The 12,581-nt window shown below is 45.8% G+C and overlaps 1 pseudogene; it reads left to right on the top strand.

Moving 5' to 3' along the window:
• The window catches only part of LOC118377299 (neuron navigator 3-like), a 270,177-nt pseudogene that overhangs the window by 86,725 nt on the left and 170,871 nt on the right, over positions 1-12,581 (top strand).

Below are 12,581 nucleotides of genomic sequence, written 5' to 3' on the forward strand. Positions count from 1 at the left end.
TCTCTTTCTCTCTCTCTCTCTTTCGTTCTCGCACCCTCTCTCTTTCGCTCACTATTTCTGTCTCCCTCTTTGTCTATCCCTCTCTCTCTCTATTTCTCTCTCTCTCTGTCTCTATTTCTCTCTCTCTCTCTTTCTTTCTCGGTCTTTCTCTCTCTTCTCTCTCTGCCTTTCTCGCTCTCTGTATATCTCTCTCTGTCTCTGTCTCTCTCTTGCTGATAAAGCTGAAGATCCTGCCAGCCTCCATCGGTCTCTCTCTCTCTCTCCTTTCTCTTTGTCTACAGTTATAGATGCCACCCTTACCCCATACTGTCCTCTATGTTGTAGATTTATACAGACTGGGCCAACCACTACCTGACCAAGTCTGGCTGCCCTCGACTCATCAAGGACCTGACCATAGACATTGCTGACGGAGTTCTGCTGGCAGAAATCATCCAGATCATAGGTGAGAGAACACACACACACACACACACACACACACACACACACACACACACACACACACACACACACACCCGCAGACGCAAACACACACACACACACACCGCAGACCACACACACACACACACACACTCGCAGACGCAAAACACACACACACACACACACACACACACACACACACATACACAGGCTCTGTTATAAACACACACACACAGGCACTGACGCAAACACACACACACACACACACACACTCGCAGACACAAACACACACACTCGCTGACACAAACACACACACACAGGCTCTGTTATAAACACACACACACAGGCTCTTTTATAAACACACACACACAGGCACTGATGCAAACACACACACAGGCACTGATATAAACCAACACGCACAGACGCAAACACACACTCGCTGACGCAAACACACACACACACACTCGTTGACGCAAACACACACACACAGGCTCTGTTATAAACACACACAGGCACTGACGCAAACACACACACAGGCACTGATATAAACCAACACGCACAGATGCAAACAAGCACACCCACACACATGTACACACACACACACACACACTCCTGACTTAACCTCACTTGTTAGGCTGAGGGAAACTCTCCATTTACCCAGCTATAAAACGTAACGGTGTAGGCATTTAGACGGAACACAAAGGCTTTATCTTCATGTCCGACTGGTCTCTGTCAGGAGAGGAGCTCCAGCCCTGGCAGCCCACTACACACAGACTGTAAACTAGTCCTGCTCTATTGAACCATGTGTCTCCCATGTGTATCTTTTAGCTAGCCGAGAGAGGCTGGTGTTGATGCTCTGCCTCTCTCTTTTTCCCACCTCTTGGGCTGTCTTGAAACTTTACCCCTGCTCTCCACAACAGACAATGGCCTGAGATCCCGCGTCAGTAACACTCAGGCAGCAGCTGATGAATTAGCAGAGACTTTTCTTTTCCCAAACTTTCACTGCTCCGTGGTTGGGCAGGGGGCATTCTTACACACACACACACACACACACACACACACACACACACACACACACACACACACACACACACACACACACACACACACACACACACACACACACACACACACACACACACACAAACAGAATCACACACACACACAGAATCACACACACACACACACACAGAGAGAGAGAGAGAGAGAGATCCATGCTCCCCCTGTCGCTGTGCTCTGTAAGGGCTCCTCCACTAGACTAGAAGTCCCCTAATTCAGAAGGGTCACTGGTGCTCCACTGTGTGTTTAGGCACTTCTTCTTGTGGGAAGGTTTCACACTTCATTTTTTTGTTGTTGTTCTTCTTCTTCCAGCTAATGAGAAAGTGGAGGACATCAATGTCAGCCCCAGGAGTCAATCACACATGGTGAGTCTGCTAGTTCACCTTTCTTTTTGTGGAGCTGATAGTATTATTTCTGCTTTTATTTTACTGTCACAGTATTGAAAGGTTGGTCTGGTTGAGAGTCTGTATGCTTGAGGACATGTTTTGTAGGTCTTTCAGGGTACTGTCATGGTATTGAAAGGTTGGTCTGGTTGAGAGTCTGTATGCTTGAGGACATGTTTGTAGGTCTTTCAGGGTACTGTCATGGTATTGAAAGGTTGGTCTGGTTGAGTCTGTATGCTTGAGGACATGTTTTGTAGGTCTTTCAGGGTACTGTCATGGTATTGAAAGGTTGGTCTGGTTGAGAGTCTGTATGCTTGAGGACATGTTTTGTAGGTCTTTCAGGGTACTGTCACAGTATTGAAAGGTTGGTCTGGTTGAGAGTCTGTATGCTTGAGGACATGTTTGTAGGTCTTTCAGGGTACTGTCATGGTATTGAAAGGTTGGTCTGGTTGAGAGTCTGTATGCTTGAGGACATGTTTTGTAGGTCTTTCAGGTACTGTCATGGTATTGAAAGGTTGGTCTGGTTGAGAGTCTGTATGCTTGAGGACATGTTTGTAGGTCTTTCAGGGTACTGTCACAGTATTGAAAGGTTGGTCTGGTTGAGAGTCTGTATGCTTGAGGACATGTTTTGTAGGTCTTTCAGGGTACTGTCATGGTATTGAAAGGTTGGTCTGGTTGAGAGTCTGTATGCTTGAGGACATGTTTTGTAGGTCTTTCAGGGTACTGTCATGGTATTGAAAGGTTGGTCTGGTTGAGAGTCTGTATGCTTGAGGACATGTTTTGTAGGTCTTTCAGGGTACTGTCACAGTATTGAAAGGTTGGTCTGGTTGAGAGTCTGTATGCTTGAGGACATGTTTGTAGGTCTTTCAGGGTACTGTCATGGTATTGAAAGGTTGGTCTGGTTGAGAGTCTGTATGCTTGAGGACATGTTTTGTAGGTCTTTCAGGGTACTGTCATGGTATTGAAAGGTTGGTCTGGTTGAGAGTCTGTATGCTTGAGGACATGTTTTGTAGGTCTTTCAGGGTACTGTCACAGTATTGAAAGGTTGGTCTGGTTGAGAGTCTGTATGCTTGAGGACATGTTTGTAGGTCTTTCAGGTACTGTCATGGTATTGAAAGGTTGGTCTGGTTGAGAGTCTGTATGCTTGAGGACATGTTTTGTAGGTCTTTCAGGGTACTGTCATGGTATTGAAAGGTTGGTCTGGTTGAGAGTCTGTATGCTTGAGGACATGTTTTGTAGGTCTTTCAGGGTACTGTCACAGTATTGAAAGGTTGGTCTGGTTGAGAGTCTGTATGCTTGAGGACATGTTTGTAGGTCTTTCAGGGTACTGTCATGGTATTGAAAGGTTGGTCTGGTTGAGAGTCTGTATGCTTGAGGACATTTTTGTAGGTCTTTCAGGGTACTGTCATGGTATTGAAAGGTTGGTCTGGTTGAGAGTCTGTATGCTTGAGGACATGTTTTGTAGGTCTTTCAGGGTACTGTCACAGTATTGAAAGGTTGGTCTGGTTGAGAGTCTGTATGCTTGAGGACATGTTTTGTAGGTCTTTCAGGGTACTGTCACGGTATTGAAAGGTTGGTCTGGTTGAGAGTCTGTATGCTTGAGGACATGTTTTGTAGGTCTTTCAGGGTACTGTCATGGTATTGAAAGGTTGGTCTGGTTGAGATCTGTATGCTTTGAGGACATGTTTGTAGGTCTTTCAGGGTACTGTCATGGTATTGAAAGGTTGGTCTGGTTGAGAGTCTGTATGCTTGAGGACATGTTTTGTAGGTCTTTCAGAGTACTGTCATGGTATTGAAACGTTGGTCTGGTTGAGAGTCTGTATGCTTGAGGACATGTTTTGTAGGTCTTTCAGGGTACTGTCATGGTATTGAAAGGTTGGTCTGGTTGAGAGTCTGTATGCTTGAGGACATGTTTTGTAGGTCTTTCAGGGTACTGTCATGGTATTGAAACGTTGATCTGGTTGAGAGTCTGTATGCTTGAGGACATGTTTGTAGGTCTTTCAGGGTACTGTCATGGTATTGAAACGTTGATCTGGTTGAGAGTCTGTATGCTTGAGGACATGTTTGTAGGTCTTTCAGGGTACTGTCATGGTATTGAAAGGTTGGTCTGGTTGAGAGTCTGTATGCTTGAGGACATGTTTTGTAGTTCTTTCAGGGTACTGTCATGGTATTGAAACGTTGATCTGGTTGAGAGTCTGTATGCTTGAGGACATGTTTTGTAGGTCTTTCAGGGTACTGTCATGGTATTGAAACGTTGGTCTGGTTGAGAGTCTGTATGCTTGAGGACATGTTTTGTAGGTCTTTCGGAGTACTGTCATGGTATTGAAACGTTGGTCTGGTTGAGAGAGTGTATGCTTGAGGACATGTTTTGTAGGTCTTTCAGGGTACTGTCACAGTATTGAAAGGTTGGTCTGGTTGAGAGTCTGTATGCTTGAGGACATGTTTGTAGGTCTTTCAGGGTACTGTCATGGTATTGAAAGGTTGGTCTGGTTGAGAGTCTGTATGCTTGAGGACATGTTTTGTAGTTCTTTCAGGGTACTGTCATGGTATTGAAACGTTGATCTGGTTGAGAGTCTGTATGCTTGAGGACATGTTTTGTAGGTCTTTCAGAGTACTGTCATGGTATTGAAACGTTGGTCTGGTTGAGAGTCTGTATGCTTGAGGACATGTTTTGTAGGTCTTTCAGGGTACTGTCATGGTATTGAAAGGTTGGTCTGGTTGAGAGTCTGTATGCTTGAGGACATGTTTTGTAGGTCTTTCAGGGTACTGTCATGGTATTGAAACGTTTGTCTGGTTGAGAGTCTGTATGCTTGAGGACATGTTTTGTAGGTCTTTCAGGGTACTGTCATGGTATTGAAAGGTTGGTCTGGTTGAGAGTCTGTATGCTTGAGGACATGTTTTGTAGGTCTTTCAGAGTACTGTCATGGTATTGAAAGGTTGGTCTGGATGAGAGTCTGTATGCTTGAGGACATGTTTGTAGGTCTTTCAGGGTACTGTCATGGTATTGAAAGGTTGGTCTGGTTGAGAGTTTGTATGCTTGAGGACATGTTTTGTAGGTCTTTCAGGGTACTGTCATGGTATTAAAGGTTGGTCTGGTTGAGAGTCTGTATGCTTGAGGACATGTTTTGTAGGTCTTTCAGGGTACTGTCATGGTATTGAAAGGTTGGTCTGGTTGAGAGTCTGTATGCTTGAGGACATGTTTTGTAGGTCTTTCAGGGTACTGTCATGGTATTGAAAGGTTGGTCTGGTTGAGAGTCTGTATGCTTGAGGACATGTTTTGTAGGTCTTTCAGGGTACTGTCATGGTATTGAAACGTTGGTCTGGTTGAGAGTCTGTATGCTTGAGGACATGTTTTGTAGGTCTTTCAGGGTACTGTCATGGTATTGAAAGGTTGGTCTGGTTGAGAGTCTGTATGCTTGAGGACATGTTTTGTAGGTCTTTCAGGGTACTGTCATGAACATGTTTGATTTTTTGCAGGAAACCTAACAGTACTATTCAGAGACCACAGAAGGCTGACTGCTATGGTCCTAATTGCATAAATCTCTTAGCCAAGAATATACTCTTTCAATGATGTGACTCTAAATGCATAACGTCTAATTGCACACAGCCCACAGCTTGACGATTACCTCTCAATCTAAATACTGTAATTCAGTGGGTTCTCTCACTTTGTCCGTCTGTTTTGGCATCTTTTACACTAGTGTAATTAAAAGCGACTTAGCTAGCTGTATTGCCGTGTAGTCTGAGTGTAGTTTTAATGGATTCTGAGGGGGGATTACAGACCAGGCTTCTGTCTTACAGTAAACCCAATAGGGTTGGTGTTTGGCCAAAGCCCTGTGTTTGTGGCTAGAGCTGGGTCTGGTCCACTGTGACACACTGGTCACTAAGGGCTCTCCCCTACAAGCCCACAGAAATGCAGGTCCAGACGCCAGCCACCCCTGTCCCTAAAGGATTTGTGCTGGAGGAGGTGTGTGTGTGTGTGTGTGTGTGTGTGTGTGTGTGTGTGTGTGTGTGTGTGTGTGTGTGTGTGTGTGTGTGTGTGTGTGTGTGTGTGTGTGTGTGTGTGCGCTGAGTGTGTGTGTACATGCCTGACTGTGTGTGTGTGTTCACTCTTTGTCTCAGTCACTCAAAGCCCATTGATCCAGCGTGAGCCTCAGAGGGCGTGCCAGCCCCTGTGGTGGGGAAGGGAACTTGACTTTGAGGAAACACGTCTGCTTGTGGCTCGGGGTATATGGCGGACGTGAGCAGAGGGAACATCTGACACACTTGTGGAGCCGTGTTGCACTGAGCAGCTCCGGAGAGAGGAAAACATTGGTCCTCAGAACTGGGTGGATTTATGGCAAGCCACTGAGGGTCAAAGGACAATTCAGGAACAACTGAGGTAACAGAGGATAACTGGAGGTGATGTGGCATACAGGTTTTCAGAGTGTGTTTTATCGCTGCAGACTACGAACAGTTTGTTAGTGAATGTAGGTGTACATGTACTGTATGTTGTGCTGGGTTGGCAGTAGATGCTATGTGCCTCTCCGGTGTTGTCTGTGTGATCGAGCTAATATGTGTCATTAAACCAGGGTTCTCCAACCTTGACCCTGAAGAGATACCCTCCTGTAGGTTTTAACTCCAACCTGACCCTGGAGAGATACCCTCCTGTAGGTTTTAACTCCAACCCTGTTCCTGGAGAGATACCCTTCTATAGGTTTTAACTCCAACCCTGTTCCTGGAGAGATACCCTCCTATAGGTCTTAACTCCAACCCTGACCCTGAAGAGATACCCTCCTGTAGGTTTTAACTCCAACCCTGTTCCTGGAGAGATACCATCCTGTAGGTTTTAACTCCAACCCTGTTCCTGGAGAGATACCCTCCTATAGGTTTTAACTCCAACCCTGTTCCTGGAGAGATACCCTCCTATAGGTTTTAACTCCAACCCTGTTCCTGGAGAGATACCCTCCTATAGGTTTTAACTCCAACCCTGTTCCTGGAGAGATACCCTCCAGATGAAAATGTGGGAGTACACTGTACTAAGGGCTCTGTAATGTAAAGCGAGTCAGTCCGTCTATATCACCGCTACTGAGCGGAGAAATGACTCATTCCTTAAGTCTTGTTCATTGAGCTTTTTGGAGATTGTAGCTGTAGGTTTTAACTCCAACCCTGACCCTGGAGAGATACCCTCCTGTAGGTTTGAACTCCAACCCTGACCCAGGGGAGTACCCTCCTAAGGTTTTAACTCCAACCCTGTTCCTGGAGAGATGTCATAGGTTTTAACTCCAACCCTGTTCCTGGAGAAATACTCCTCCTATAGGTCTTGAACCCTGTTCCTGGAGAGATACCCTCCTAGGTTTTAACGCCAACCCTGTTCCTGGAGAGAGCCCTCCTAGGTTTTAACTCCAACCCTGTTCCTGGAGAGATACCCTCCAAGGTTTTAACTCCAACCCTGTTCCTGGAGAGATACCCTCCTGTAGGTTTTAACTCCAACCCTGTTCCTGGAGAGATACCCTCCTATAGGTCTTAACTCCAACCCTGTTCCTGGAGAGATACCCTCCTATAGGTTTTAACTCCAACCCTGTTCCTGGAGAGATACCCTCCTATAGGATTTAACCCCAACCCTGTTCCTGGAGAGATACCCTCCTATAGGTTTTAACTCCAACCCTGTTCCTGGAGAGATACCCTCCTATAGGTTTTAACTCCAACCCTGTTCCTGGAGAGATACCCTCCTATAGGTTTTAACTCCAACCCTGTTCCTGGAGAGAAACCCTCCTATAGGTTTTAACTCCAACCCTGTTCCTGGAGAGATACCCTCCTATAGGTTTTAACTCCAACCCTGTTCCTGGAGAGATACCCTCCTATAGGTTTTAACTCCAACCCTGTTCCTGGAGAGATACCCTCCTATAGGTTTTAACTCCAACCCTGTTCCTGGAGAGATACCCTTCTATAGGTTTTAACTCCAACCCTGTTCCTGGAGAGATACCCTCTAGATGAAAATGTGGGAGTACACTGTACTAAGGGCTCTGTGATGTAAAGCGAGTCAGTCCGTCTATATCACCGCTACTGAGCGGAGAAATGACTCATTCCTTAAGTCTTGTTCATTGAGCTTTTTGGAGATTGTAGCTGTGTAGCTGAACAACACAGAATAAACTATAATTCAGCAGGAGAGGAGCATCTCTTATTGCCTGAGGAAGTAGGAGGAACAGACTTCTCTCCAACACGGCTCCAGCTATACTTCACCGACTGAATTGCATAATAGACTCTCTCCCATTGATCTGACTCTGCTCAGGTCGGCTAATTCATCTGGCTGGAAAGGAAAGTGGCTAAACGCTTATCTAAGGCCAGCTAGCCAGTAGTGAACATCAGTTGACCCCAACACGTTTGTTCTCCATTAGTGAAAGAGCAAGAGGTAGGGCATCCCTGCCAACTGGGGGTACCAGGGGGGAGAAAACGTGGGAGGAAACCTTGAATACTTTACATGTGAGGGATGGTAGCGATTCCAAGGGGCAAGCCATTCTCGGTGGTCGATTCTGGAATTCCGAGCAAGCCTTTCTCCAAACACGCCGCTTGGGGTGTTTTGGGGTTGGGTTTGCTGGGAACTGAGACTGGGAGTTTCTGTAGACCACATCCTGACCCGCAGTACAATATTGTCTCAGTGGGGAGACTGGACGAGCTCTCTTCAGAGGCAGGCTGAGCCAAACAAGAGAAGAAGAATCTCAAATGTGTTTCCTAGCACATCCTCTCTCATTTACACTTGAGTCATTTAGCAGCTGCTCAGAGGCACTTACAGTTAGTGCATTCATCTTAAGATCGTTTGGTGGGAAAACCACATATCTCAGTTATAGTAAGTACATGTCTCCTGGGTGTTTTTTGTTGGTCTCCTCAAAACCCATTGGATGAGATGGTCAGAGGGGAGGTTCCACTGCCCATTTCATCCAACGGGTTTTGAGAAGGAGGCGAGGAGAGAGGATGCAAGGAATCAAGCAAATGCCAATGAGATTCTCTCAAGGACAAGGCAGTGTAAAGGGATTACAGTCTGATTATGTCTCTTTACACTGGGTAGCCATGTGGGGAGGAACTCACACGCTGTTCATTAAGACATCACGTCGGAGCTCCACGTCTTTTAAGCGTCTCTTTCATCTCACGGCATGTTTCACACTTCTCTTCCACTGTTAAATCTACGGCTTTCTGATAGCGACACTTCTCTAATTGTATATGGAGTAGCCAGGGGAATTAGATGTGCACAAACAGGGCCCTTGAACGGAGCAGTTGTCTTCTTCTTCTTTAGTCGTTGGTGAAGAAATGATGGTCTGACAGAGAATGACAGCCTGGATCGTAAAAGGCTCTGTTCAGCAGAAAGATAAAGCTCATTTCTGGCATCGCTAGTTAACCGCAGCACATCAGCGGAATGCAGACATGACGTGTGCTCAGTTCACTGTCCTTCTGAAGTCGCTGGAGTCTAAGAAGCCCCAGTGTCTCTGTAGTTGGCACTGTACTGATGTATAGTTTTACAGATGAATCATAGAATCGCTCAAGAATTGTAAAAAAATTGATATTATGATTGAATTAGTTGTCTGTAATTGTTTCCATATGTCCTTCGTCTATGCTTGATGATGTGTTTTAATGTATGCACAGAGCCATAAACAAACTTTCCCCGTGGGGATAATAAAGTGATTATCTTTATGTTTACAGAGACTTGAGGCAGTGATGCCAGCTTTCCCCGAGCAGCACTTGAACCTAGTATTTTCCCTCAGAGAAAGCCTCAGGCTGCATTAGTCAGTTGAAGTGAGGTTGGTTGGTTGAGCCTCAGGCTGCATTAGTCAGTTGAAGTGGGGTTGGTTGGTTGAGCCTCAGGCTGCATTAGTCAGTTGAAGTGAGGTTGGTTGAGCCTCAGGCTGCATTAGTCAGTTGAAGTGAGGTTGGTTGGTTGAGCCTCAGGCTGCGTTAGTCAGTTGAAGTGAGGTTGGTTGGTTGAGCCTCAGGCTGCGTTAGTCAGTTGAAGTGAGGTTGCTTGGTTGAGCCTCAGGCTGCATTAGTCAGTTGAAGTGAGGTTGCTTGGTTGAGCCTCAGGCTGCATTAGTCAGTTGAAGTGAGGTTGCTTGGTTCCTTCTCCCGTCACATGGTCCAGTGGTCACATGGAAGGTATAACAGAGTTAGGTGTTGGTTAAGGACCCGTGAAGCAGCCTGGCGCCATCTGGGGCCAATCTGTTGGCAGTGTGCAAGACGGACGGATGAGGGACACGCAGCATGCGCCCATCCCATTAACCTCGGTCGCCCGACACTGTCAGTGTTAATACAGTCTGGTATTAGCACTCTTAGATGGATCATGTATACCTGGTGGGAAGTGTAGGCGTGAGTTCCTTTGTGGCTACACTGTTCAACATCTGCCCTGTTTTATTGCACCGGTTGGTTATTGGATTTGCCAGCTCCAGCTGTCAAGCCTATTCTTATGAGATGAGGATCAGTTGGTCTGGTAATGATGTGACATATGAAGGTTCATGAGGCTGGGGAGTGTCCCTGGGTGTCACTATGATGCCATATATCCCTCTCATTCAAATCTGGACCTCAAAGCCAGTTCCACTACTTGTTGCTATTGTTCCCCTCTTACCAGAGACCGATTTAGACCTGGGATACCAGCTGGGTGCAATTCATTATCAGGTTGACCAGAAAAACCAGCAGTACCCTGGACCTCGTAGGGTAAGAGTTGAATTCCCCTGATAATAGATAGATAATTGACCTGAAGTTGCTGTGAGCAGCTGGATAGTTGGAACAGTGTTTTCACCGTCTATAAATGCAGTTGGATAGGATCATTCTCTAGTCACAACTCTGGCCGTCGTGTTCTACAGTCCTGCTGCTTATCCTTTCTCTCTCCCACTTACTGATGAATGTTATCCATTGGCAGAACACGCACCTCTCCCAGGTAGAAATATGTGCCTAGTTAAATGAATGAAAATCAGCTGGTCTGTGGAGGATTGAAGCTGTGCATCTCTGTTTGAGTTTCTATCTCATTGCTCATTGCCATGGATTTGCTCCAAACCCTCATCCAATTTCCGTTCTTCCTGCATGAAGGCCATGGGAGGACATTTTTTGGGGGCGGGGGCAACCCTTTCATGTGTCTACACAGTAGACTATTGTAGAACTGACGAGGGAACACCTACAGGCCTGTTATGTCAGTTCTACCCCACATGGACACGTTTAATCTCTCATTATAAAAAAAGAGGCTCGACGGATGTCCTGTTAAAAGGGGAAACAGCTGACCTGTTAAAAAGGTTCTGCCAGAGGATTGCTAACCTTTGATCTATCTCTGTTCTCTCCTTCACAAAGCTGACGTTCCTGACCACCTCCATCTGTCTCAGTCGCTCTCTCTTTCTCTCTCTCCCTTTTTTTCCTCCATCTCTCTTTCCCTCGTGTTCTCCATAAATATGGTACACTTCCCAAAATACTTTTTTTATGGACAGTCCATTTACGCTCCAAGAGATTTCAGCTCTGAAAAAGACCCTTCACTTTTCCTTGCGACTTTTATTATCGTTCCATTCTGCCTTTAACCGTCTCGACACGGCCACCCTCTCAATCACCTTCGATGTGATAGGGGTAGTGTCACTGCTTCAATCAATTGTTGAGGATCGTCACAATGTCCTTTCCTCTAAAGTCTACAATCTCAGCCCTGTAGCAGAGACATGGGATTCATCCTAAATGACACCCTGGTCAAACGTAGTGCACTATTTATGTAATAGAGGTGCTATTTGGGATGCACCCACAGTTTCTAGTTTGGCTCGGTAGGTATTGGGGTTGTGTGAGGTTGTCGGTGGCAGGAAACGGTGCGAGCTGCGGCATTTCTCACCTTGCTACTTGACTGGTCAGCAGGTTATGTAGACGGACATTTTCAGATGCCAACGCTTCACCCTGCTGGTCTCCTCTGTGAAGAGCCTCAGACACGACAGAGCTCCCATTGTAGCCTGTCGACAGCAACGTCCGCCCGCATTGTTGCACTGCTGGGCTCACGTATGATGACGTCATAGTGGTAGTGGTGAATTCTTAGCTACCAAGCTGTGGATGCTACTGGTTGGCGGATTATACTAATGCTGAATGAATTTTAATGTCTGAAAAAAAATCCTCTTGGCTATTCTATTTGTGTATTTTTGAACAGGGTTGTATTTTTGCAGACCAGAGTTCCCTGCGTTTCTGTATTCGTCTTCAAGAAAATTAATACAATGGTGGAATAAAGTTTTCATTTGAAAACATACAGCAAGACCATTCAATGTAGGACCAGCCCCAATAAGAAGCTTGCCCTCTCTGCTAAAGCTGTGAAATACATGACTATTAATGAAGTCCACTTGACACTGACGAACAGGGGAAATCAAGTAAAACACAAGTGCATTAACATAGGAGAGAGACTGTATATTTCCCAAGTTTCCAAGGTTTGTGTAAAACCTGCCCTATCTGACAGCCGTATGAAAGAACCAGTCAGTGGAGATGATTAGGACTGTCACCCAAAATCTGTATTGAGTAACTAAAATATGCAATAACCACATTTATCCTCACACACACACTATCCGGAGCTTGACTGATATTAGATTAACCCTCACACACCCACCATCTGGAGCTTGACTGATATTAGATTAACCCTCACACACCCACCATCTGGAGCTTGACTGATATTAGATTAACCCTCACACACCCACTATCTGGAGCTTGACTGATATTAGATTGGAGCCGGCTCCTTACAGTGGATTTGATTACCCT

The sequence above is a fragment of the Oncorhynchus keta genome, unplaced genomic scaffold, assembly GCF_023373465.1.
Source record: "Oncorhynchus keta strain PuntledgeMale-10-30-2019 unplaced genomic scaffold, Oket_V2 Un_contig_3968_pilon_pilon, whole genome shotgun sequence".
Taxonomy (NCBI): Eukaryota; Metazoa; Chordata; class Actinopteri; order Salmoniformes; family Salmonidae; genus Oncorhynchus; species Oncorhynchus keta.